We start from the raw sequence: 26,095 nt of genomic DNA, 5'->3' as shown, positions 1-26,095 counted from the left end.
ACTAAAATAGGCAGGCTTTACTTGCACGATTTATTTACGTGTGTGTGTGTGTGTGTGTGTGTGTGTGTGTGTGTGTGTGTGTGTGTGGTGCTGGGGATCAAACCCCAGGGTCTTGAACTTGTGATGAAAACATCTACTGCTGAGCTACATCCCCAACGACCAACCAGTGCAATTCTAAAGAAGTGTTCTGGATGTGTCACTGTTTCTTTAGTTTGGACTTTGAAAGGAAAGGAAAGGCTGAGTTGGACCCTTGAAAGAAACAAAGTTTCTGGGCTGAGAATGCAGCATGGCAGCAGAGGCAGACACTCACCTAGCATGTGTGTCTCTAGATCCCTCCACACCCCCCCAAAAAATAAATTTATGAGAGGTATACCAGTGTCTTTGATTTTAAAAATAATCTAGCTCTGGACAGCTAGATTTGCCTAAGTCTCCTGGAAGAACTCGCTTCAATTTTTGGTTCCTTTTTAAAATATCAGTCTTACTTTCTCCTTTTGGAAGAAGACATGGGGAAGTGAGCAGCCGCCTCCAGTTACAGATTATCACAGATACCTTCCACCAAGCCTCCCTCGCCCTTCCTGCTTACAGAGAGTTTGGTTTTGTTTGTTTGCTTGCTTGCTTTTCTAGATATTCAAAGAAATTGGAATAGCACCTGTGTATTAAGTGGCATTACGGAGCAATTGCTGGCTTTGGTGGGTGACAATCTTGTTGTTGTTGTTGTTGTTGTTGTTTTCATCGCCGAGGTGAAAATACAACATCAAAAACCGCGCTCAGCTCCTTACATGTATTTACTTGTGAGGAGGCAGAGCGCATGCTGTGTCCTGTTTATGGAGGCCAGAGGGAGACTTGCCCAAGTTGAGTCTCTCCTTCCATCTTGGGGGTTCCAGGGATTGAACTCAGGTCACAGAGCTGAGCAGCAAGTGCCTTACTCTAGCTGAGCCATCTGGGTGGCCCAGAATCTGAAACTTTGTATTAACTGAACCTTACATTGAAGATTTCACACCAAGAACATTTGTTTCATACACAAAATTATTTAAAATACTGTCTATTATTATTACCTTCTGTTATGTGTTTGGATTGTATATGAAATGTTAATGACTTTATCTAAACTTGGGTCCTATTACCAAAATTTACCATCATACCTATGCAAATATTCCAGTCTAAAATATTTGATATTGAAAATATTTTTGTCCCAAGCCATTTAGACAAGGGATGCTCAGTGCACACGTACACACATGTTCATGCATGTGCAGGCACATTGTATCCAACAGAGATAGTGACCCAGTTGTAAGTAAAATAAATACAAATGCTTATATCTCTCTAGAAAACAGTGACAGCAAGTGAGAAAAGAGAGTGATGGGTGAAATAAGATTGGAAAGCAGGCTGGAGAGATTGCTCAGTGGTTAAGAACCCTGTCTACTTTTCCAGAGGACCCAGGTTCAATTCCCAGCACCCGCATGACAGCTCACCAAATGTCTCCAGTTGCAGAAGATTCGACCCCCTCAACACAGACACTCAGACATGCATACAGGCCAAACATCAGTACACATAGAAGAAAGAAAGATAGATTTTTAAACAACTGAAGAAATATAGAAATGAGTGTTGGTTATGTGGAAGAATGTAAGTTTTTTCCTTTCTGTTTTTGTGCTTGGTTCAAAAATTTTTAATTAAACATTATTTTTTAAACAGGATAGGTGAGGTGGCTTAGTGGGTAAAGACATCTGCCATCAAGTCTGACAACCTGAGCTTGATTCCGGGGATCTACATGTCCAGAGAAGAGAACCCACTCCCATAAGATGTCCTCAGGCCTCTACACACACACCTTAGCATAGCATGGCATGCGCAGTGACTTCCCATCCCCAACAAGTAGATTTTAAAAGAATTAAGTTGTGAGGTTTTAAATAGTGGGGTCTTTTATGATAAGCATCACTAATAACAATAAAGTATACTGGCCTTAAGCCCACAATCCTCCTGTCTTGGCCTCCCAAGGCCTGTGTAACACTGCCTGGCTACTCTAACGACTTCTTAAAATGTTTGGAGGAATGCTGATGGGATATCAGGTGACAAGTGACTGAGACAGACATGCAGGAGCTCAGAGCATGTGCCCTCCAGGTGGATCCTAACTGCCCCGTTAAGGATCCTAAAGAAAAACCTTGTGACTCAAGTCCAACCTGCTTTGTGTCTCAATGAAACGTGAGCCAACTGGATCCAGGCTCTTTTTCAAATGTCCTAAGTCTTCAGCTTTTCCCAACCGAACAGGATGGTCATCGTTTCTTAAAGACTTTTAAAAACTCTTCTTTTCTTAATTGAATGCATTGCCAATGTTTGTTTACTATATCCGGTGTGCCCATATGTTTTAGGAAATTCCCCTGACTACTTGTACTCCCTCATACTGAACCTAGTCTGCAGGGTAACAAGTCCCCCCCCCCAACTGTGGAAAGAAATTCAGTGTGTTGAAAGGACCAAAAGGTCATCAGCGTCAGCCCACTCATTTCCCCCACAAGGAGGCCAAGAGTTACAGAAAGTAACTCAGCTGCAGAGACCAACTTCCACGCCCAGAATGGAACCTGCTGAGTCAGCACATTTTCCATCCGCTGGGCATGTTTCAAATGCACCCTGTCCTTTTTTTTTTTTTCATATTTAAGCACAGAGCTCATAAAGCTAGCTAATGTCTTCAAATTATTCATTTTAAATTAATCAATTCCCTTGCATCCCTTGGGGGCGGCAGTGGGGTGGGGTGGGGATATTCTACTACACAAAAGTGGCCCTTTTTACTCAAAAAGTAGCTCTCAATTCTAGTATGAAATTATTTCTCCAGACAGCTATTCCCTTTCTTGTTGACATGCTTTTCAGACAGATCATTTCTCTTTCAGGTAATCGTTACCATAAATCCTTTAGAATTAGGATAAACCCTTAACTCTTGGCATATTTAAATCAAGAAGAAGGCGGGCCTTTTAGCCCTGAGAAGGAGCAGTGATTTTGGTTACTGAGAACATCTAACATCACTAATCTGTGAAGGACCCAGGTGCGGAGGCTGAGGACCTGGTTAGATCCTCGTCACCCTTGTTGATTAATAACATAACTTTAGGTGAGTCACAGAACTGGAGCCACAACACATGGATGATAACGGTAGCCTACATGACATCTGAGAGGATGCTAGTGTCCCACGCCAAGCTGAATGCTCGACCTTTGGCAAGGAATTATAAACACCAGCATTAGCCAGGCGCTGTTTTAAGTGCTTTACAAAAACTGCCTCTTTTGATGGCAACTGTACCCTGCTGTCAGCTCCACTGTTCCCAGTTTACAGAAGGGACAGTAAATAAGACACGGAGACATAATGAGCCCTGCCCGAGATGACAAGCTAGTGCTGGGGTCTGAACACAGGCAGTCAGCTGAGGAGCCCAGAATCAGTCTCTCTGTCCCCTCGGGGTCCTGTGCTCCCTTGGATCAGGACTGCCTAACCCTGTAATCTTAATGAAACTAAGATACAAAATGAGGGCAGTGGTAGAGCGGGAGAATCAGAATGACATTCTGCAGTGTGTGAGTGATTTCCTCCTGATTCCAAACACCAAACACAAAACAGATTTCTTTTTTGCTGTTTCTCTCTTTGGCTTGTTGTTGTTGTTGTTAGCCAGGATTGGGGCCCAGCATAAGGCCGTGGGTTCCATCCCCAGCAGAGAAAAACAACAAAAACAAAAGATCTGTTGTTTTTGATAAATGCTGCTGGACAAAACTCAGTGGACAGGCATTAGACAGGGTTGAACACTTCTACCTCCCTCCTCTACGTGACAAAGCAATTTCTAAGAACAAGCATGTTCTTGATTCAATCTCATTTCCAGTAAGTTATGAAATACATTTCAATTCCAAGCTCCTATTTAAATTCAGTAAAATGATTTCTATATGCACCAAGACTTGCCATTATCTGCTGGAGAACCTGTTATTAAGTTAGCAGTCCCCCATGACTGGATGGCTGTCTGAGCTCTGCATAAAATGGGGGACTTCCTCTCTCAGCAGGGCTTTCCTGTCTCTACCTGTCTTTGTCTGGAGAGTGTCCCTGAACACAGGTGGCTGGCCTTGTTTGGGCTTTGGCTGAAAAGCGACCTTGTACAAAGCTCTCTGCAAGGCTGTATAACTTGGCATACACAACCTGCTCTGGCTTCCCACCTGCATGATAATTAGGTACTGTATTATAACCAGTTAGCCCCTCCTGCTCTATTGATACTATAACCAATCGGCCCTTTCCACCCATACCCCTAAAAAAGCCTTAATATACCCACCCTATTTCTGAAGCAATGAAGCAGACTCATTTCATTGCAATGTCTCTAGAGGTCACTCCACCACACTCAGCCTTCCAATCCCTGTTCCCTTTGTCCTCTCGGGCTGGTGGCCAAGAGCATCCCAGGAGAAAGGGGCCACTCATCAGTCAAAATCAATTAAAATACAAAATGTCAAGAGGTCCCCTGGAAGACCAGGATTCAGGTAACTCCAGATCTGCTCCTTAGTCACTCCAGCTGCCCTGCTCCCATCAGGGAATTCTGAATCTGTACACACACTATAAAGAACGTGTTCAGACAGGTATGGTGGCATCCATCCGTAATGCCAACACTTGAGAGTGTGAGGCAGGAGAATTGACATGAGTTTGGGACCTGCCTGGTCTAGAATTTGTGAACTGGGCTATATAGCAAGACCTTACCTTAGTAAAGAAGAAGGAAAAGAGATGAAAGGAAGGAGGGTGGGGGGGAGAAAGAGGGGAGAGAGGCGGAACATGTGAGGGGAAGAGAAAAAGTCAAGAGATAAAGGAGAAAAGCAAAGAGAGGAGCAAGAAAGAAAAGACCTCAGTCTGACTTCATCACTGCCAGAGTAGAGTGATCAGCCAAGAGGACTCTTTATAGATCATAGACCCCCTTATTACCTTGTTCACCCCACTCTTTCTATCCCTGCCAGTAGCTACCAAAAGTTTAAATGTAGACATCCTCTAACCAGCAGCTCCGTTCTCTGAACACACTGTGCTGGAATATTCATGCACAGAGTAGAGGCAGGTGAGAATTTCCATTGCTGCAGCACTTATAAACAGCAACAAAATAAATAAGTATGCTAAACTGAGTGGTCCATAAAGAGGGATGTGTGCCACATCCACACAACGGACTGTCACGGTGCGCGCGCACACACACACACACACACACACACACACACACACACACACAGTGTCAAATCACCCTCTGTGCACTGCCCAGCAGTATACACTATACATGCAGAAGCAAGTTCTTGGCTTGGTAAACGATTCTTCCTTCCCATTCATATAGAACTAAATGTGCAGATACAACCCAGTGGCCCTAGTGAGATCCAGCTCCCCTTGTCCAAAAGAAAACTGGTTCAGACAGAGCAAAAGGCATTCATAGGTAAAAGCTCTTGCTCTCACCGATAAGTGGCCACTTCAGCTTGCTGGAGGTCCTGACCCCACCTTACACTTGCCCCTCTGGAGAGCAAATCTGATAGATGCATGGCGGCCAAGCCTTAAGTTGCCTGCTCCTTAAATCCTCTAAGAGAAGAGTCAGGAGAGAACATGAGATCCTGACACTGTCTTAAGAGTTTTAACCCCCACCTGCTTGGAATATAGACACAAGTCCTTTTTATATGGATTACATCACAGACATAGTCCACAGCTATGCAATTAAAGGTCTCCCTAGATGCTGACCTGAAAGGTCAAGAAACTGAGACATGAAGTTGTAGCACCTGTGAAGCCACTGGGGCACCTCTGTGTAGGGCTCTCCTTCTTTTAATGGCTTAATTTACTGCTTATATAATGCTCTACTAATGTTAATTTAAAACTTCACGGAAGCCTGAAAAAAAATATGACAATCTACCTTTAATTGGCTTTCACCTAAACCTGGCCTAATGGGGACAGAAGATAACGAAGAAAATGTTCACGTAGTGAGATCCTGAGGGTCTCTCACCATTTGAACTAGATCCTGGAGTAGAAAGGACAAGAGGAGAGTGGACCACGACCAAACAGAGGGCGTGGCCCTAGGCCCAGGTGAGCATATGGGAAAGCTTGCATTGGTAGGTGGAGGTTGCATCTGAAGCACAGGCTGGGCGTGACTTGTCTTTTGCACTGCAGGTGCCTTCTTCTCTCTGCATCCCAGTCTCTTCTGCTCTGTCTCCTCAGCATCGACTGAATATCCCCAAAGCCTCCCACCCTTCCCCACCCTTGGTTTCCTTGACTATGCCGCACTCCTCTTCTGCTGGGATTAAAGACACTTGCCACCTCGCCCAGCTGAACAGCCACTTTCAAGGAAGTATGGCGGCACAAAAAGCTTGAGCCAGAGTGGGATGGGCTAGAAAAATGACCTTGGACAAGCCTGGGGACATGACCATCTCCCTCCTCCTCAGCACTGCCCCACCCACTGGGCCAGTGAGCAGCTCTTACACAGCCTACCCCAATTTACAATAAGAGAGAGAGAGAGAGAGAGCACAGTGTCCAGTTCCTGAAAGCCTTAGTTTGCTCCAATATTCGTCCCAAAGAGGGAGGAAATGCATCTTCCCCTCTACCCACAAGGCACTGGGGGGCTCAAGCCTGACTCCAGAGCAGAGTGGGAAGGAAGGTGTGTGAGAAACATGGCACCCATCTGGGTATCCCATAGACATTTTCAAGTCCTCTCTAAAGAAGCATACATTTTAATCCTGGCTTTGGAAAAGCCAGGCAAATAACTTTTCGAAGGCAATGTTCAGAGCACACAAAATCATTTAAAAATCATATTAGTGTATATGTATTGCCACCAAAAGCAGAAGTGACAGAAGCTGAAGAGAGGTCACTCTGGTGTTCAAATTAATGGTGTCCTGTTCTCCCATTTCTGATACCCCTGCTATGTAATGAGAACCTTCCCAAATATATGGGTTTCAGTTTGAAAGAAAGTGGGCAGCCTTACCCAACCTCAGGTATTTTACTATAGTACCAGATGGACTACAGACTAGACCAAAAATACCACCATACCCATTCACCCCATATCTACTGAGGATATTAAATAATTTGCATTATTGCAATATTGCTATAGTGAGGAACCAAGCACGTTTCCCCAGCATACTGTGTTTTGTGCACTCGGGCTTCTAACACAAAGGAACTAGAGGAGAGAATATCCCAACAGAGAAACACAGGGCTGCCCTGCTAAGAGCAATCACAGTTCTTAGGAACCACATGGAATTCTTGTCTCTACCACCTTTGATCAGGATGCTACAGTAAACTACGTCCTGGAACGTGTTGCCCTGGGCCCTCCCCATCATGTCCCACTATGAGCTTATTTATTTCAGAGATTTTGTTATTGTTGTTATGTTTTATATGAATAAATCTTACCCAATAAGAGTAACGTTCAATGGGACCTTCTGTTTCAGTTCTAACCTGGTCCAAGTTAGGTAAGGGTGTGTGTATCTGTGTATGTGTATATGTGTGTGTGTGTGTGTGTGTGTGTGTGTGTGTGTGTGTGTTCAGGTACTAGAACAATGAGAACCACACATGGCATTTTTCAGAAACAAGGTCCAAAGCATCTCTGCTGTCTGGGGTTCGGCTGGAGTGGGCAGAGCCCACTCCCTCTTCTGTACCCCATGGTGCAGATAACGCTTCCTCTCTCCATCACATGAAAGCCTGTTATCATTCTTCTTCCTTTATGTGTCTTCTCCTGGCTGAATTCCAGGGTCTTCTTAGCTGGCTTATCGCTGCTATTTTGTGCACAGACCAGAATGTTCTGGCCCCCTCGTTTTTAAGGACTACAGACCAGAATCTAATCAGCAACCCCAAAGAGGAGGAGAAAGAGAGGTCACATTAAGAATCCAGGAATGGACCACCTTACAAGAAGGTACCTGCCTGCCTAGGGTGACACCCTCCACAGCAAATATGGTCCTCCATTGATGGAAGTAGCTCTCAATTTACATTTGTTGACATGGGAATACCCTTGGAAGGTCAAATCTTTTTCACAGTCCGCTGTACTTCTGGTCCCATGCTCTCCTCAGAGCCAATCTCGCCGGAAGAAAAAAAGTACCCAAGTGAACCACGCAAACAAATCCATTTGTACACCAGAACGCAGCACCAGGAAGTAGCTTCCTGGGTGGTGATTCCATTTCTGAACACTCCCTATAGCAAACCAATCACAGTTGACCTTTAAACTGTCTCCAAAAAGTCAAGGGCCTTGACATATCTTGACAGTTGGTGGAACTGGGCACGTATACATGACTCCCCCTCCCAATATTCTAATATTTTATTCTATTTGTAAGTATAACTCTTAAATTCAGACACATTTTTATATTTTAAATGTAAATATTTTAAATGTTTAAAGGATGTGTGGACACTTTATTAGCCTAGAAGGTTTTTTTGTTTCTTTGGTTTAGTTTGGTTTGGTTTAGTTGGGTTGCTGTTGGTGTTTTTTGAGACAGTGTTTCTCCATGTGTCCCTGGCTGTCCTGGACCTCATTCTGTAGACCAGGCTGGCCTCAAACTCAGAGATCTGCTTGCCTCTGCCTCCTAAGTGCTGGGTTTAAAGGCATGTGCCACCATGCCCAGCTTAGCCTAGAAGTTTTAAAAATGAAAAATCAAGGACAGTTTTGAATAGTAATATAGTAATAAATTTTTAATTACATTTATTTATTTGTTTATCTTGTGGCCAGCTCCCCCCTCCCACCATGTAGGTCCTGGGGATTATACTCAGATAATCAGACTTGGTGGCAGGTGTCTTTTTACCCACTGAGCCATCTTGCCAGCTCCATATTTTGTATTGATTTTTCAGTTTAGCACACACAGGAAGAGCTTCATCGTGGCATCTTCAACCTGGCCGTTAGCCTTCATTCTCTTCTGCTTCAGCCTCATTTCACTAGTTGCTTGTCTTCAGCTGTATTAACATTTTTGGAATAATACAACTTTTTTTTCTTTCTTTTTTTTTATTATTTTTTTTATTTTTTGGTTTTTGTTTTTCAAGACATGGTTTCTTTTGTATAGCCCTGGCTGTTCTGGAACTCACTCTGTAGACCAGGCTGGCCTTGAACTCAGAAATCTGCCTGCCTCTGCCCCCCAAGTGCTGGGATTAAAGGCATGCGCCACCACTGCCCAAAGGAAACATTTTCTAGAATCTACCTATAGCATTAAATGACAGGTGGCATTTCTTTCAAACAAGCATTCCTCAGAGATAACCATTCTTCAAGAAGCAAATACAGTAAAACAAGGAATTTTAGCTCATGTAAACATCTCAGTACATAAGCCCAACTGCTATATACTACACTATTTATTCAGTGTCTAGAAAGTTCTAGACCATGATGCAAACCAAAAAAGAAAGAAAGAAAGAAAGAAAGAAAGAAACTGTTTCCTTAATTTAGTCACTATGTAGACTTCATAAAGTATACATAAATTCACTCATTTTCTCCTCACAATAATCTCATGTGGTAGAAAATACCCCAAATTTATAGACCTACTGGACAAGATACAAAGGAAAATGTTTAGCTTCTGATTATGGTCACTGTTAGTTGGACCAGAGCTACAGCCCTGAGCATTATATCATCCCACCATCCCACCATCTCCTCCTTCATAGAAGGGAAAGAACCAGAAGGCAGGACAGGGCAGGTGAACAGATTTTTACTCTAGCCAGGCTGTCTAGCACTCCCTCGTGTGTGTGTGTGTGTGTGTGTGTGTGTGTGTGTGTACGTGCGCGCGCGCGTGTTTTAGACAACAGTCTTGTCTCATACCATAGCCTCGAACTCACACCAATCCTCTGGCTTCAGCTTCCCAAATGCTGAGATTATAAATGTGAACCACCACACCCAGCTTAGAGCTTTAGAGTTTTATATAGCCATGAGCTATAGCCATGATGGTAGGTATACTTATATTAAGACACAAATAAAGTAGGGTGTAGAACAGTGCTCCAACCACCTATGGCTTCCATTTTGTCTAGTGATATCCGTGCATTTTATCTTGTTTAAACAACTTTTCTTAATTACTTGCTTTACACACAGGGCTCACTGGTCATGGTGGTCCCAGCTTGCCTGGCATTGGGCTGACTGTGGAGACAAGATACAAATTCTGCTGCTGGGGAAGAAACAAATGGAGACACAGGATGTACTAATTAAGTAGGTGCATCAAAGAAAAAACCAGACTGGGAACGGAATGGGATGAATGGGGTTGAGATGCTCAGGCTGAGGACCCCATTAAGGACTTATACAGGGAGCTGGACCTCAGAGAAGGACATTAAAGGTCAGAGAGGAAGCAATGAGGACTGCCAATGGCTGAAGCCACTCAAGTGGCACCCAGGAAGTGGCAGTGAATAAAATCTGGAAAGGAGTTTCACAAAGCAAAAAGAGGGGAAAGTGCAAAAGCCTGAAGAAGTAACAAGCATGTGTCTAGGGACCGTGCAGATCACTCAACCTGTACCCCAGACTAGAGCTGAAGAAGTAACGGGAAATGAGAAAGAGAAGAACGGCCTGCTGGGCTGACCAGGTGGCTCAGTGGTAAAGCACACAGCACACAAGTGTCAGGGCTAGAATCCCAGCACCCATATAGGTGTCAAGAAGCATGGTGACCTGCCTGTAATCTCAGCCTCAGGAGGGAGAGACAAGTGATTCCTACAGCTATCTAGCCCAGCTAAATCAGTGAGCTCTGGATTCAAGCAAAAGACTCTGCCTCAATAGACAAGGTGAAGAGTGATGGGGGAAGGCACACAGCATCAATCAATCTCTGACCTAAACACATACATGTATGTGCATACACACATACACACACACCCCTAAACACACACATGTGCATACATGTATGTGCATACATGTACACATTCTTTTTTAAAAGAATTATTCATTTATTTTATGTATCTGAGTACACTGTAACTGTACAGATGGTTGTGAGTCTTCATGTGGTTGTTGGGAATTGAATTTTTAGGACCTCTGCTCGCTCAGGTCAACCCCGCTCACTCTGGTCAAGTCCGCTTGCTCAGTCCCTGCTCGCTCTGGCCCAAAGATTTATTTATTATTATATATAAGTACACTGTAGCTGTCTTCTGACACACCAGAAGAGGGTGTCAGATCTCATTATGGGTGGTTGTGAGCCACCATGTGGTTGCTGGGATTTGAACTCAGGACCTTCAGAAGAACAGTCAGTGGTCTTACCCACTGAGCCAGCCCCATACATACATTCTCAAACACACACATGTATATGTACATATATACACACACAAAAACCCACATGTCTATACACACATACATAGCACACACACATACACAAATCCTTATGCCTATACATACATACTCATGCACAGAATCAAATATGTATGGTTCCTTTGGGAAATTTCTGACATGTGAAGAACTTAGAAATATTCAGCTGTATTCATCATTTGAAACTTTTGTTTTGCTTAAATTCCAAAACTAGCTACAGAGCTGTACAGCTAGCAATAAATTCTCTAACTTTAAAAATATAAACTCACCAACCTATTAACTCTAATGCCCATCATTAGAAGTGGTTTCTGTGCATATCAAAGTATAAGATCCAAGAACCTTAGATTTCTCTAATCTAAGATTCTCAGAATTTTAAAAGATAAAATATAGATATGTAGACTTTAAAGCAATTTTCTTCAAAATGTCACAGTAATTTTCACATCATAACTGCATCATCTCACTATGATCATTGGTTGTTTTAATAATATATTGAGTACTTCAGAGACAACAATCATTCTCAAAATTGACAAAGAAAAGGAAAAAAAAGTAACTATAACTGGTAGAAAACATAGTGAGCTATGTACCTGTTAAAAAAGAAAATCAGGCAGCCATGATCAAATTCAACTGCAAAACAGCATCAATATATGTAGAAAATAAATTTGAAGTGCAAGAATTTTAGTCTTCCAAAGAAAGGAAATCTACATCCAAAAAGCTTAAAATATATGGTTAGTTTGTCACAGGTCAAACAAACAAAAACATGAACTTAAGTTGAAAATTCTGGTGTTTTTTTTTTTCCTTGACTACAATACTGAAAACTAGCAATCTAGCCTTAAATTGAAATTATAGGCATCTCACCCCTGTTGGAAGAGAAATTAACCTTTCTCCCAGATAAACAGGTAATGGGTCTTTCTCAAGACAGATGGCAGGACTTGGGGAAATCCAAAGCCATTAATCTGGTTTGGAACTTTTGATCTAAATTTTATACAGGCCTTCCCGCTATCTACATATGTTCTCAGCTCTAGAATTTAATATTAATATTGCCACAACTTCCCTTTTAATTACTTTCCCTGAGCCACAGATAATGAAAAGAAGAAAGGCATCGGACAGACAGCCAAAGTCTCCCTTTAGTTCAAACGCTCCTTCTGAGAGTTAGCAGGGCATGGGGGTTATTCTCTTACCCTGGGAAGCAACATTGGGATACTCCCCTATGGGTTCTGTACACCTCGGAGTGAAGACCCTGGAGTAATAGGGATTTTAGTAAACAAAAGCTTACAGATTACAAAAGCATGCTCTTGTGTGTGCATGTTAAAAAGCACACGTCACATTTGTTACTGTAGATGGCACTACTATTATGAATCTACATTTACCATTAGGTATTAATGCCAACAGTACTGTAGACATTTCTATGATACAGCCAGAGAATCTAGGTACAGGAATAAAATAACAATATTGTCTTAGCAGATAGAGGAAATTGTGGCACTGCCGATGTATAAGGGTTTTCTGGCTTTGCTCCTCCTATTTCCTGTACAGACAGCTAATACTGTCTGTCCTCTCAGCACGATCAGAGGAAGAGATACCACCAACATTAAATGAGCCAGTTACTGTCCAAATATACTGGAACTAATGAAAATCAGGTTTTATCTGAAGAAAAGTATTATAAAGCAAGTTATACAACACCCCCCCATGGCTTTAGTCATTTAAATTTGATTCTAAATATCTGCTTTCCCTTTCCTTGCTAGGTAGACTGAGCCCATGTGTTCTTAGATTTCTCCACCATGGTGGGCACTGCCTTCAGCTCACAGTTGGGATAAAGCTAATAGAAAGTTTTGTGGTGACTGAGAAAAAAAATACAAGAGAAGGAGGAAGAAAAGGATGCATGGTGAGGTATAGATCCTCAGAGGTATCTCAAGAGACAGGAAGATGGGCCTGGAGGGGAGGGAGAGAAAGGAGTGCAAGGCTCCTCCTGAAAGAGAAGGAAGGCATCCAGAAGGGAGAGAAACCAGCTACTCACCTGTGGTAACAAAGGGCTCAACCAGCTAGCTAAGGGCAGCGATGAAGCTGAGTAGCCTGTTAAAAGGGTAGGATAGAAGTTTGCCACTGGTCTTTGGTGTGCCTAGAATGTTCCTTGGTTCACAATGGTCTGATGAGCCTTCCTCAATTGAAAGCACTGTTTACTGAGAATCCACTAGGTAACATGCTAACATCCTTGCTTAGCCCAACCCATACCGATAGGCTCAGAACGTGAGCCTCTCGTATCAGGTGTCAGAGCCTGTGCCTGGGCACAGTCATCTAACTTGAAGACTATTTCATAGTGAAATGTTGATCATCTTGTGTGATGTAGGGAATATTGTTCTGAAAAGGAAAGGAGGGACAGCTCTATGAGCACAAAACCTAACCACGGGGCTACAGTGATTGGAGCAGTAATAGAAGGCAAGCTATATACCTTACATGAACACATCTATTAGAGATTTTCATTTTCTACCTCAAAGATAGGTATGCAATTCTTATACTAACCCAGCAAAAGAGAATCGTGACTCATACTTCATAAATCCATAAGCAGTTTCACATACTTGATCTCTGGAGGGTTTAGAAAGGGTCCCCTTCCCTCCTGAGCCTGCAACCCACCCTATGACATCATCTTACAGCTTTCTGCAGAGCTGGCTGGTTAAAGCATGTGGATTTGGGATAAGTGTCTCTCTGCTGAGAAAAGACTAAAAGAGGCTTGAGTCTTCAACCAACTCACACAGTTCCCCAGACGACAGGCTCTTAAACCCACAATGGCCAAAAGGGCATCTATGGCCGAAAGACTGTACAGGGAAAAGGCTGTCCCCAAAGCTGTCAAGGCCCTACCCCATGTCAACTTCAGGAAAGAAAGATTACTAAGGTAGAGGATCTGGCTCCATGTTGGAGTGCTTGCCTACCTAGTACATGCATGAAGCCATGGGTTCAATTCCCACACCGAGCACACCTGCACACACAGACATAGACAGACAGACACATACACACAGAATGAGAGAGACAGAGACAGAGAGACACGACAGAGAGAGAGACACGACAGAGAGAGACACGACAGAGAGACAGAGATGACAGAGACAGAGAGACAGAAAGGGAAAGCTACATCTTACACTCAGAAACAGCACACATGCCAGCTGTTTACCTTTCCCTGCCTGGGGTGTCAGCTGATGCTGACTGGTCACTCCACACTGTAGTCTGAGTTGATCCTCTCTATACGCAAACGCCGCTGTGTCTCTGGTGCTGTCTGAGGTTACACACAGCTGTATAGAGGATACTTAAGTAGACTCTTGGGGAACTGCTCTCCCTCCAGGAAGCTGACCATGACTTCACGGAAGAGAATTTAGGGCAGTGAGCATAGTCTCTTTGGGAGGACCCTGCTCAAGCGCATGCGCAGCGCAACTTGAGGCTCTGATGCTCTAAAGCATCCGCCATCCGCCATCTTGTCCTCAGGTCTGGATCAGTGGAGAGTCTTGTTTGTCTAACCTGAGATCACAATGAGCAGAGCGGGATTTTCTCCATCCCATAATGCTCCCCCTGTGCTACAGACAGCTTCTGAGGCTAGGTTCTTAATATGAAGCTTAGAGAATCTTAAGAAGACCTTAAAGAATTTAAATAAAATAAATTTATTTAACAAATAAATTTAAATAAATAGATACATACTCCCAAAGTGTACAGCAAATGTTCATATTCTTATATATATTCTTTTTCTCAGAGCTCTTTTGCTTCTTATTAGATCCCAAAAGACTCAGCAACCCCAAAACTTATTAAGAAACTTCCCTTGTGGCCAGAGCGGTGGCTCGGTGGTTAACTGGCTGCTTTTCCAGAAGACCCAAGTTCAATTCCCAGCAACCACATGGCAGCTCACAACTGTCTGTAACTCCAGTGCCAGGGGGATCTGACACCCTCCCACAAACATACATGCAGGCAAAACACCAATGCATGCAAATAAAAATAAAAATAAAATAAAGAAATCATTTTTTGAAAGAAGAGAGAAAAACGCACACTTCCAGACAGGCTGGTGACTCACACCTGTAGTCTCAGCATTCCATGAGGCCTCCCTGGACTCTAAAGTGAATTCCAGAACACCCCAGGCCACTGAGTGAGACTCTGTCAGAATGAAAGAGAGAGGGAAAGAGGAGGGATGGAGGGAGGGAAAATTAAAGTGAAGGAGGAGAGGTAGATATATGGTGGGGTGGAAAGAGGCTGAAAGCTCTTCCATAGCATAAGCCAACACCAACACACAGGTCACTCGGGGATGGGGATGGTGAACAGTGCTCACCAAAGTCCGACTCTAGGTATCTGATGCTTCATAGCCAACAGACCCTAAACCAAGGCTCTGCTGTGAAGATGAACCCTCAGTTTGTTCTTGATTTATATGCCCTTGATTTGAAGCCCTGGCAACGGAAAATGTGAGGAGAGAAAGGCTCGTTTCCAGCATTTGAGAGTTAATGACAGTCGCTGACATTCTAAAGGCAGGAAAACAAAACAGGTGGTCTCAGGACCTTGGTAACTGCTGCAGGGCTGCCGTTTACTGTTCGGTTCATTTTATGGTGTAAATCTGTCGTTATTATTGTGGGTGCCATAGGTCTCCGGTTATCAAAGATTATTCCTTCCCTCTTCCTTTAATATAATATTATCATGCACCAAGATCCCCAATATTTTCTGGTATAACCCCCTCACCATACTCTCATGTAAGTTTATTCTTAGTGACAACCTCCCTGTCATTTAAAACAAAGGTGTTCATGGGTTTTCAAACTTCCCTGGATGATTCAAATTCTTGCCCAGAGCTGTTTGCTTTGTGGAGGGGAATTCTGTGGTACTAACTGCATCTGTCTAAGGAGTGTCGTGAGCACAGCCTCCTGGTTTTAGCTTATTTCTATAACAAGCAAATAACTCTGTCTTCACCTTCTCTGTTTCTATACCTTCACACGATAAGCTCTTGAATTGCAAGTTTCCAGCCCCCGAGCTTCACCCACATCAGAGAGACAGACAGACAGAGACAGTCACAAACACACAGACACAGAAAGTACGTGGTTCCTCAGACCAAACCAAACTATAACCTTTAATCTACAACATTTCACAAAATATTACCTGAAGACCATCCACATCAGATTTATCAAAAATGTCTCTATATATTCCTGCCTGCCTTCTTCCTGACAGAAAACATGGAGGGAGACAACCTAGAATGCTGTACTTATTAAGCCACCCCTGCCCCCGACACACACACACAGGTGACTGACACTTGGATACACACATTTGAGAACCTATGATTCAGAATAATTGTAATAATTTATTTACTTGATACGCATTGGTGATTTGACTGCATGTGTGTCTGTGTGAGGGTGCCAGATCCCCTGGAACAGGAAGTTACAGACAAGCTAGCACACAACAGCAAAGGGCTCAATTGACATTTCCCAAAAGCAATTTTCTTTTCATGAAAGGTACTGAAAATTCACCTTATTCTCGTCTGTTCAACAAACGAGGATTTCTGTCAGCCTTATATGCATATGACCAATAAAACATTTAAAAATGATAGGGCAATACTATGTCCCTTTGGGCTTGATTAATCACCAACTGGCTGAATGTGTTTTTTATTTCACATCTTCTTCCATGAGATTATGTACACACACTACCCAGTTGCTACAACAGTAAACTGAATGAATGACAGCTTGTAGCTCTCAGGGGTGCAGTGAGAACCCCGCATCCTGTTACCTCACCAGGGATATAGTGAGAACCCCAAAGCCTGTTACCTCACCAGACTTGACCTTAGTTTTCTTTTCTAGGAAATGGGGAAGAAACCACTGCTGACTTCAGTTTTACCAGAAACCAACTGGCAAGATAAGAAGGTCCCAGCTTATACTAGAAGGAGCCATGAAGCATCAGTGATGCTCTGGAAATCTCTTCCCAAGTAACTCACTAGCACCCCATTCTACAGGAAAAGGAAGAGGGGGAAGTGATCAGGTACTTTCTCCTTGATAATAAATGCCTTCCTTTGAACTCTCCCAGAATAATACGGTATCCTTCTATGTGCATACAATACTTTAGCATCAGTTCTCAATCTGTGAGTCATGACCCCTTTGGGGGTCCCATATCAGATATTATATGTCTGTATCAGATATTATATATATATATATCAGACATTGTGATTCATAGCAGTAGCAAAATTACAGTTATGAAGTAGCAGCGAAAATAGTTTTGTGGTTGGGGGGGAGATCACTACAACATGTGTAATGAAAGGGTGGCTACATTAGGAAGGTTGAGAACCAGTGCTCTAGAGGTATTACAGAAGGCACCTTATGAAAACAGGATTGAGCTAAAAAACGTTCACACCCTTGATCAAGTCACATCACTTCCAGAAAGGAATAAATTCAGGACAAAGGAGAATCTTCTTCCATATGCAAATGCCAATCACAACACAGAGAGATCAGTCAGGATCACCATGGCACTGTTTACTGTCCTGGTGTTTGGGGACTGTAGGAGAGAGCTTTGTTTAATGACTCTCAGCCACCTTAAGTAAAACAACTGGTTCCATGTTATTTCGGGGCTTGTATTTTTGATCACACAGATTCCTGGATGCCCTTTCCAGGGCTATGGTATGACACATAAGAATTAAAGCTCTCCGCGTGGTTTTGGTATCCAGCCAGAACTAGACTAATCAACTTTATAACAACTGTCTGTATCCCAGAACAGCATGAGGGTTCCTAGTGCAGACTGTTCAGAGATTGCTCAGAGCATTCAAGCAGTTGCTAGGGTGACAGGACAGGTGAGGACAGAGACCAGGTGTTTCTGATACCCCATCCTCACCCCCTCCATCAAAGGCTCCCTTCTTTCACTGATCACCTCACCTCCTAATATTGCTGCCTCTCAATTCCCATTCAGGGTCCCCCTTCTGGTTGCTGCCCCTCTCTAGCCAGAACCCCTGGAACTGCCTCCCTCACATTCTCAGAAGGTCTCTAGAAGAAAATCAATATTGCTATTTGACAACCTTGACACATAATTGAGAAACGGCTTCATAATTAGCACACCAGCTGCACATGCACTCCTAAAAAGAAGCCTTTCTAATCCATATGAACCTGCAGTCTAGTGAGGAAGGGAAAGCAGGAGGCTTTGAACTCAGGCTTTCAAGGGCCTTAAGCATCCAGACCCGGAACCACTACTTCAAGAGCTCATGATCAAAAGTCTTCCAACTGTAGGGTAGAGATGGATTCTCAGCTGTATCTAGTGAGCACAGTAACTAAAATATTGAAATGATATTATCTCACTTAAACAGAGTCAAGAAATAAACATCTTTCTCTAAGCTGGTTTCCAAGAACCTCTGTAATTCTGCCCATAGCCTGCAAGACATCAACATCTGTAGATGCTCAGAGGCCTCCTCTAGGCAGCTGGAAGAGCTGGCTAGGAAAGGCTTAAAACTCGGCTTTCTTTTTTTTTTTTTTTTTTTGGTTTTTTGAGATAGGGTTTCTCTGAGTAGCCCTGGCTGCCCTGGAACTCACTCTGTAGACCAGGTTGGCCTTGAACTCAGAAATCTGCCTGCCTCAAAACTCAGCTTTTTAATCTGTTCTCTTTTCTTCATAGGTTAACCCTATAAATTATCTAAACTGTGCCTAGTCTGTAGCTGGTGCTCAGAAATGTTAATTCCCAGCCCTTTAGCTGTCCAATCCTTAAAAGGAACAATGTATTTAAAAAGATAACTTTGTTGACAGCTTGCCCCCAGGCCAGCGATCAGCTCATTTTATTTTTCATTGTCCATAGCCGAGTCCTTCCAAGTCCTAAGGGCTGATCTTTTGAGAGTTCATTGTAAGCTAGACACTACCTTATATACTGTGTATATTTTATCTCAACTGCAACCTTTTGGGGTAGTAATTTTCAGTTATTACTATTGTTATTTAAAGGTCTCTTATAATTTAATAACAACAACAAAAAGGAACATTGAAGAATTTCAATAACTTGTCTGAGGTTCCCACGGCCCAGAATTAATAGAGCCAGTGTACAACAAGGGCCCCTGGACTCCAGGTTCTTGCTCATCTTACTGTGGTTTTAGATTCCAGCCTTTGTGGTCCAAGAATCCCTATAACATGCTGTCTCTCTAAGGGAATGTCTGTGGAAAAGACTGTTATGTGGCCCAAACGGCTCACTCTCTGCGCAAGGGAAGCTCTTCAAGGTCAGAGACGTGCTTATCCACCTAGTCAACCTTCACAGAGGAAAGTGGGATGACTGAAAGTCTTTGACACAGAGGTTTCCCCCCGCCCCGCCCCCCAGGCCTTTCTCTGCATCCACAGGGTACTAAGGAACACTGCTAGAGTCCCAGAGCCCCGAGCGCGCAGAAGGCGGCCAAGGATGCAAAGTTGGTCCAACATCCCTACAAATGGCTAAAAGAAGGCCTAGAAAACTACGGATTGCAGTCTTTTCTCATTCACCCCTCCAGTTGGCCCACACCCTATCTCTCTTAGCCCTGTTCCTGCAGCGGGTAAGCCACTAACTGGGCCAGTCAAGTCTCCTCTTTATGGGAAGTCCACATGGCCCTCCAGGTCTACAAGAACCTTCCCCTTTGCTATCTGCTAAGCCCCCATCCTTCCTAAGGCTCCCTCTCTCCAGCTCCCTCCCAGCGCCCTTCTGGAAACCCTACAGCCCTTAAAGCTGCAGCGACCCAGCTTCTTCTCCAACTGTTTCCTAACTGGTATCTTTCACTGTGACGAGTAGAGTCGAAGGTTCACCGAAGAACGGATTTCCTTATATTTCTCTTCTCTCGTGCACAACACCATCTTAGATCCGGTGAGTGCTTATCACCTACCTGTCCCTTGAACCCATCCGTCACAAGTTTAATTTAGTATAGCACCTAAAACCAGTGATTTCCCAAGCTTTTGTTGTTTTAGATGTTACAGCCCAGCCAATCGATTGGCAGTGCACAGTATGAAACCTTCTGAGAGACTAAATTTCATCTAAAAATGTAGCGAAAGGGGCCATTGGGATTGAGAATAGCTAGAGAGGAATTCTGGGATATGGCTTTTATTTTGATTTTCTTTACCTAGCTAGATAACTTTAAAGCTGCTATCTTGTGGCTGCTGGAGAGCCCTTAGACTCCCTTCATCAAATATTGCCGCGTGAAGTCTAAAGTCCCCACACAAGCGAGTTCAGACCCAGTCAGCCCCAAGAAAAGGATTTGTCTACATCTGAGAATACCTCAGAAACCAAACCTTTTTTATTGTATCAGAACTATGTGTGACCTTCCAGACTCAGTGGCACACGCCTGTAACCCCTGCACCTGGGAGGTGGAAGCAGAAGGGTTAGGAATTCAAGGCTATCCTTAACCACAGATCAGCCAGCCCAGGCTGCCAGGGACCTCATCTCAAAACTAAAACAAAGCAAAATGTGAAGAAAAGGAAAGTGTGTCTTGTTAAGACTCTGGAGAGGGGGTACACAGCCGAACACACCCCTGTCTCTGAGTTTGGTCTACACTTCGAAACAGATGAAACAAAGTCATTACAATGTTCAGCCTAAAGAAAAAAAAAATCTCAACACAACTACAGAGATTCCTGGGAAACCAAAAAAAAAAAAAAAAAAAAAAAAAAAAAAAAAAAAAAAATTAGTGAGGCAAAAATCTTACCTGTCGTAGAATGCCAAGTCTCAACACCAAAATGACTGACTCCGGAAGTCTAAGTAGCTCTCCACACATGTAATAGGCTAGTGTAGCTCAAATCTATCAGTGCTGAGAGTTCCTCCTAGGGTCTGTCTATCTCTCTCTCTTCCCCGAGGCTCCCAACGAGTCACTGTTGGCAAAGCTGCGACACTGGACTGGCAGAGTCCAGCCGAGGTGGTGGGTCGGAGGTGACCAAGGCAGCAGGAACACTCCGAAAGTGACAAAAGCGATTAGCAAGTTCCTGTGCAGAAGTGAGTTTCCTGTGGCTGCCTTCTCCACAGAGGGGTTTCGTTTGTGTGGGTTTAGAGAAGTGTGCGCATGTGCGTTTCCCTCCGTGAGCCCGTGAAACCTACCCAACCAAGAGGCCGAATAGAGCTTTTGCTGCACAGCTGGATTTGGGTTTGATTATCATTCTATCCTTTCTGGATCATTTCTCTCTCTCTCTCCATTCCCTCCAGTTTCCAGCCCCCCACTCCCCAAATCATGTACAAACAAATGAGGGAAGGAAAGGGGGATAAAACTGCGATGATTCTTTGAGGAAATGAAACGAGAGGAAAATCAGTTTCACTGTCCTGGCTAGTCTCGGTCAATTCGAGCTAAAGTAAAAGCTCTTCACTAAGAACTTAACCTCCGGGCTGAGGAGAGATAGTCAGTGGGTAGAGTACTTGCCCTGCCCTGTGTTCGTGCCCCATGTATTGGGTAAAAACCATAGTTCCTGGCACACACTTGCTACCCCAACGTTCAGAAGGATCAGGTTTCCCAGGTAGGATGGCACCTGTCTCTAATTCCAGCACTCAAGAGGCAAAAGCAGGTGGAACTCTGTGAGTTCAAGGCCAGCCTGTTCTACATAGAGAATTCTAGAACATCCAGAGCTACACAGAGAGTCTCTGTCTCCACAATTTAAAAAAAAAAAAGAAGACGACGTTCATGGTCATCATCATCCTCAGCTGCACAAGGAGTTCACCACCAGCCCAGCAGGAGACAGTCGGTGGGTTCTCTGGATCATTCTGTTTTATTAATAATGAGTTGTGTTGCTAGTATTAGTAACAGTTTTAAAATGAACAGGCCGATGAGCATAGCGAAAGTCAAGTAACTGCCACAGAGCAGCACCTGGGCCAGGAGGTACTAGACTCTGAGCTGTTTTCAGACCCCTCTGAGTTTCACTATTGCCTGAAAACACAACTGTACTTGTCCCGGCTCTCTGTGCCTGCCAGGTGTAGAGACCATCTGCAACAATGTAGCCCACGGCCAAACTGCCTCAACCAGCCATTTGACTCTCCTGAACTATTAACACTGCCACCATCCAATCCCATGTCCCTGCACCGTAAGTCGGGAGTCACTGTAAATGCTACTGCCCAGGATGGTAACTTGCTCAAAATACCAGAGTGCGATAAGAGTAAAGTCAGTGACATTCAAGTCAACAACACAAAATGGTGTTCAGAGCTGAGGTACAGCCAGGGCTGCATCAGGACTTGATTACCACTGGGACGGTTACCACCTGATTCTGTGTGAAGAGAAAGGCACAGAACACAAGGTAGACAGATTCTATTCTTATAGCTCGAAAACCCTACAGACAAAGATATTCAGATAAATTCAGTCATTCCAAAGTATAGCAACTATTACCAAGGAATCGGAGCCATCAAGCCAGAGAGCAAGATATCCTAGAGGTAGTGTGAGCTGCTCACACTTGAAACTGTAACACGGCTCTGACAGAAAATTAGAATGCCTAAGGTGTTGATTTTGTTGTTTTTAAGTTGTCAGTACCAGGATGCCACCTGCAAAGATCTCGTTATTTTTAATGCCCACCCCTCAATTTATTTTTGAAAATGCAGCTATGGCTGTCATGAATAAGAAAGAAGCAGGCCAGGGAGGGGAGGGGCCAAATAGGCAGAAAGACCCTAAGGCGGACATGAGATTGGAGAAGTAAAAGGTTAAAGGTACCTACTAGCCAGGCAATAGGTACTCTAAATGAAATGGCATATGTCTCTAATCCCAGCACTTGGGAGGCAGAGACAGAGGCAGGGCCAGCCTGGTCCACAGAGTGAGCTCCAGGACAGCCAGGGCTATCCCCCTCGCCTCTCTTTCTCTCCAGAAAATCCCCTGTGGGAAGCTTGACTACCACTGGAATATTACTAGGTAGGCAAAGCATAAATAATTTGTTAGAAAACGTCTTTCGTTGCCTCTGAGTTTGTGTTTCTAAGAGTGAGGGCAGCTGCTACAAACACAAACACCTTTGCCAGATGAAGTGAATTAAAAACAAGAAATCTCTCAGGAGGCTGAAGTAGAGGGACCAGGAACTCACGGCCATCCTGGGGTACACAGAGCATTTCCAGGCCACTCTGGTTTATGAGACTCTGTTTTAAAATTAAATAGAGAAATGTATGTATGTTGAAGTGAGGTCAAGAAAAAGCAAATTAAAAAAAAAAAAAAAAAAAGGTTAAACAAGGGTTGGGTTAAAAAGGAAAGCGCCTGTGGTGTGGTTCTAAGTGTTCTGGCAGCCAATATGAAGCCGGGAAACAGACATAGAAAATTCAGCCCTCGTTGGGTAAAAATGTGCGCATAAAACCATGCTCAATGCTATAATCCCAGCACTCAGCAGAAGGCAAGGCCAGCCTGGGCTACAGAGGGATGCTCTTCCCCAAAAACAAAGGCAAATGAGCAGCACTAGTTACCTAGCTTGGGAGGGTGGTCCTCTGTCCTGAGTGCTAAGACTACATACATACTTTGCCTCTGGATGACCACAGGGAGGGAGGAAGCCATCCGTAAGCAGTCAGCAGCAAGGTTTGTGAAGTCAGTGCTCCTCGGTCTCTCCTTGGCCAGGCTGATTTCATCTCCACACCCTAGGGACAGGTGTGACAGGGCAATGACATACCCTGTGTGTTTCACCGGGCTGTTCCAGTGCAGTCCAAATGAAGACTGACGTCAACTGTGCTTTGAGAAGGGCATCAACCAACGGTTTTTCTCACCCAGGTTTCTGAAAGCTTTGGTACTCCAAAGCTTAAGAGTTCAAAATGATCTACCTATGGGGTGGGGGTGGGGAGGGACACAGGCAGGGGGGTGGTTTTTCTCAGGGTACCAGTGAGCTCTGCCTACTCTTGGGAAGAAAGAGGAGAAGGGCAAAGACAGCTGCCCTCATGGACCGAACTTCCTCCTCCAGGTGTTTTCTGCCTTTCAGAATGTGAAGCAAGATAGGCCACAGCAGGATCTAGATACGTCCTTTGCATATGGTCTGCACACGTGTGGCCACACTCTCAGGTCAGGCTGGGTTGAGTGTGTCCCAAGCCCCAGCATTCCTGCCCAGCCTGGAAGGAACCGAGAAGGTAACATCCACTTCTGGATGCAAGATTCCTCTTTCCCTTCCCTGGCTTGTTTCCTATTTGAGAGGCCTGCTCTCGCCTAGAGGAATGTCTCTCTCTCTCTCTCTCTCTCTCTCTCTCTCTCTCTCTCTCTCTCTCTCTCTCTCTCTCTCATTTGTGTTCTTTTAACAGAGTTAAATGGGGCTGGTAAGAAAAGAAGGAACCCAATACCTTACATTTAAAACAGGACAGACAAGCGCACACACATAGCCATCCTCTCTGGATATGACTTCTCACACTTCAGTCTAGCCTGGGGAGAGATGAGAGGGAAAACACTGGGGGGCTCAGAATGGCAGGCAAGAAGGAAACCTTTCACTCCAGACAGAGCTGAAAGAGGGACTGTGAAGAAAGAGGGACAGTCAGTAAGACAAGGCCAGTGGTCCACTGTCTTAGTTTCAAGCATCCCTCCCCTGAGATGCTGAGGCAAGTACCATCAACGATGAAGAGGTGAAGACTTGGGTCAGTGAAGTGGCCGAGTAGATAAAGACACCAAGGCTGGCGACTCCATGTGATCCCTGAAACCTACCCAGTAAAAGGAGACCCTTACACAAACCCACCACCACACACACACACACACACACACACACACGAACAAACTGGCTGTAAAAATGAAGTAGTTAATTTAAAACAAAAACATTACAGAGTCATCCTCCACTATTCAATGAGTTCACAACCAGCCTGAGATACATGAGCCCCTGTCAAAATAAATAAATAAAAAACAAATAAAAGCCAAAGGCTTTCTCAAAAACACCTTCAGTTGATTTTAAATGCTCTCTGATAGGGTCAAAGGAGGTCTTGGTGGTTTTTTGTTTGTTTGTTTGTTTGTTTTTTAAGTAATATGGCATCTAACTCTGTATTCTACACTCAGGCATAGTGTGGTCTTACATCAGCTCTCTGCCATCTGTTGTTAAGAGGCCTCTTGTTTAACAAGCACGGTTTGTGATGAACAGTAATTTTGGAAGCCTTCAGACAGGTGGTGTTTACTGAGCTGTTTCTACTCTGAGTTTGTGTAATATCTTTTTTTCTTTTCTTTTCTTTCTTTCTTTTTTTTTTTCTTAAGCATTACTACACTACCCAAAATTATTTTGGTTCAGTGGGGAGAGTTTGTTGACACCGACTCACATTGTGAAGTGCTGCCTGAGAAAACAGATCTCTGAAGGTGGGGGCTGTGCACCGAATCCTGTTTTAATGCTTGGAGTTTCCAGTCAGGGCATTAGTCAAACTGGAACTGTTCTAATTGGACTCTCCACGTTGTTATAGGTGAGCATATTAAGACGAAATTCCTTCTGGTTGGGAGATTTTTATGATAGGGATTATAAAGTCTTACTTAAGAGAAAAGATCTTAATTATGACATGTAATTTTCCATGTAAAATTATACTTGCATAAAATGCTCTTTAAAATTCCAAACATTAAAAATATCTTAGAAATCTCATGAATGACTTCCTCTTTGCAATTGCTAATATGTTACAAGCACCTGGCTCTCTGACCAGATAAGAGTATAACTTCAAACATTGTCTCGCTTCCCTCTTACAGAGTAACTGTAAAACTGTCATTCCCCACACACCCCGCACCTACCCCCGTGGTCCCACCGCCCCTTCCCCATTTTTCTCTTCTGCTGTTTTTACACGAAGATTCTGGCCTAACTTAGCATTGCTTTCCCATTCCTGGGATTCTCAGCTGCTGTTTCCACTTCAGTCCATTTGCCTCATATATCCGCGTTTATCAAGCAAATATTTGCACCGTGGTTCTTCTGATTGCAAAGCTCTCTTCATGGCAATGTAGTCTAGTTGCAGAAGGTGACAGGGTTCAGCTCGTTCTGTGCGACTGTCAGGTAGAGCCATGTAGACAAAAGATCATTACTCCTCAAAGTGGCCACAGATGCACTCTCCCCACATGGCAGATATTAATCAAGAGG

The 26,095-nt window shown here is 43.8% G+C and overlaps 1 protein-coding gene and 1 pseudogene across 1 annotated transcript in view; one reads left to right on the top strand and one right to left on the bottom strand.

Moving 5' to 3' along the window:
- Rhoh (ras homolog family member H) overlaps window positions 1-21,336 on the bottom strand; it is a 29,945-nt gene extending 8,609 nt beyond the window's left edge. Inside the window, exon 1 of the mRNA XM_031342476.1 lies at window positions 20,791-21,336. The gene's annotated coding sequence lies outside the window, so the exon portion shown is untranslated. The remainder of the gene's footprint in view (window positions 1-20,790) is intronic.
- Window positions 17,878-26,095, top strand: part of LOC116104549 — a 13,253-nt pseudogene continuing 5,035 nt past the window's right edge.

This window comes from Mastomys coucha, unplaced genomic scaffold (assembly GCF_008632895.1).
Source record: "Mastomys coucha isolate ucsf_1 unplaced genomic scaffold, UCSF_Mcou_1 pScaffold22, whole genome shotgun sequence".
Classification (NCBI taxonomy): domain Eukaryota; kingdom Metazoa; phylum Chordata; class Mammalia; order Rodentia; family Muridae; genus Mastomys; species Mastomys coucha.
Note: the sequence above shows the minus strand (reverse complement) of the source record. Positions and strands in the feature narration are given on the sequence as shown.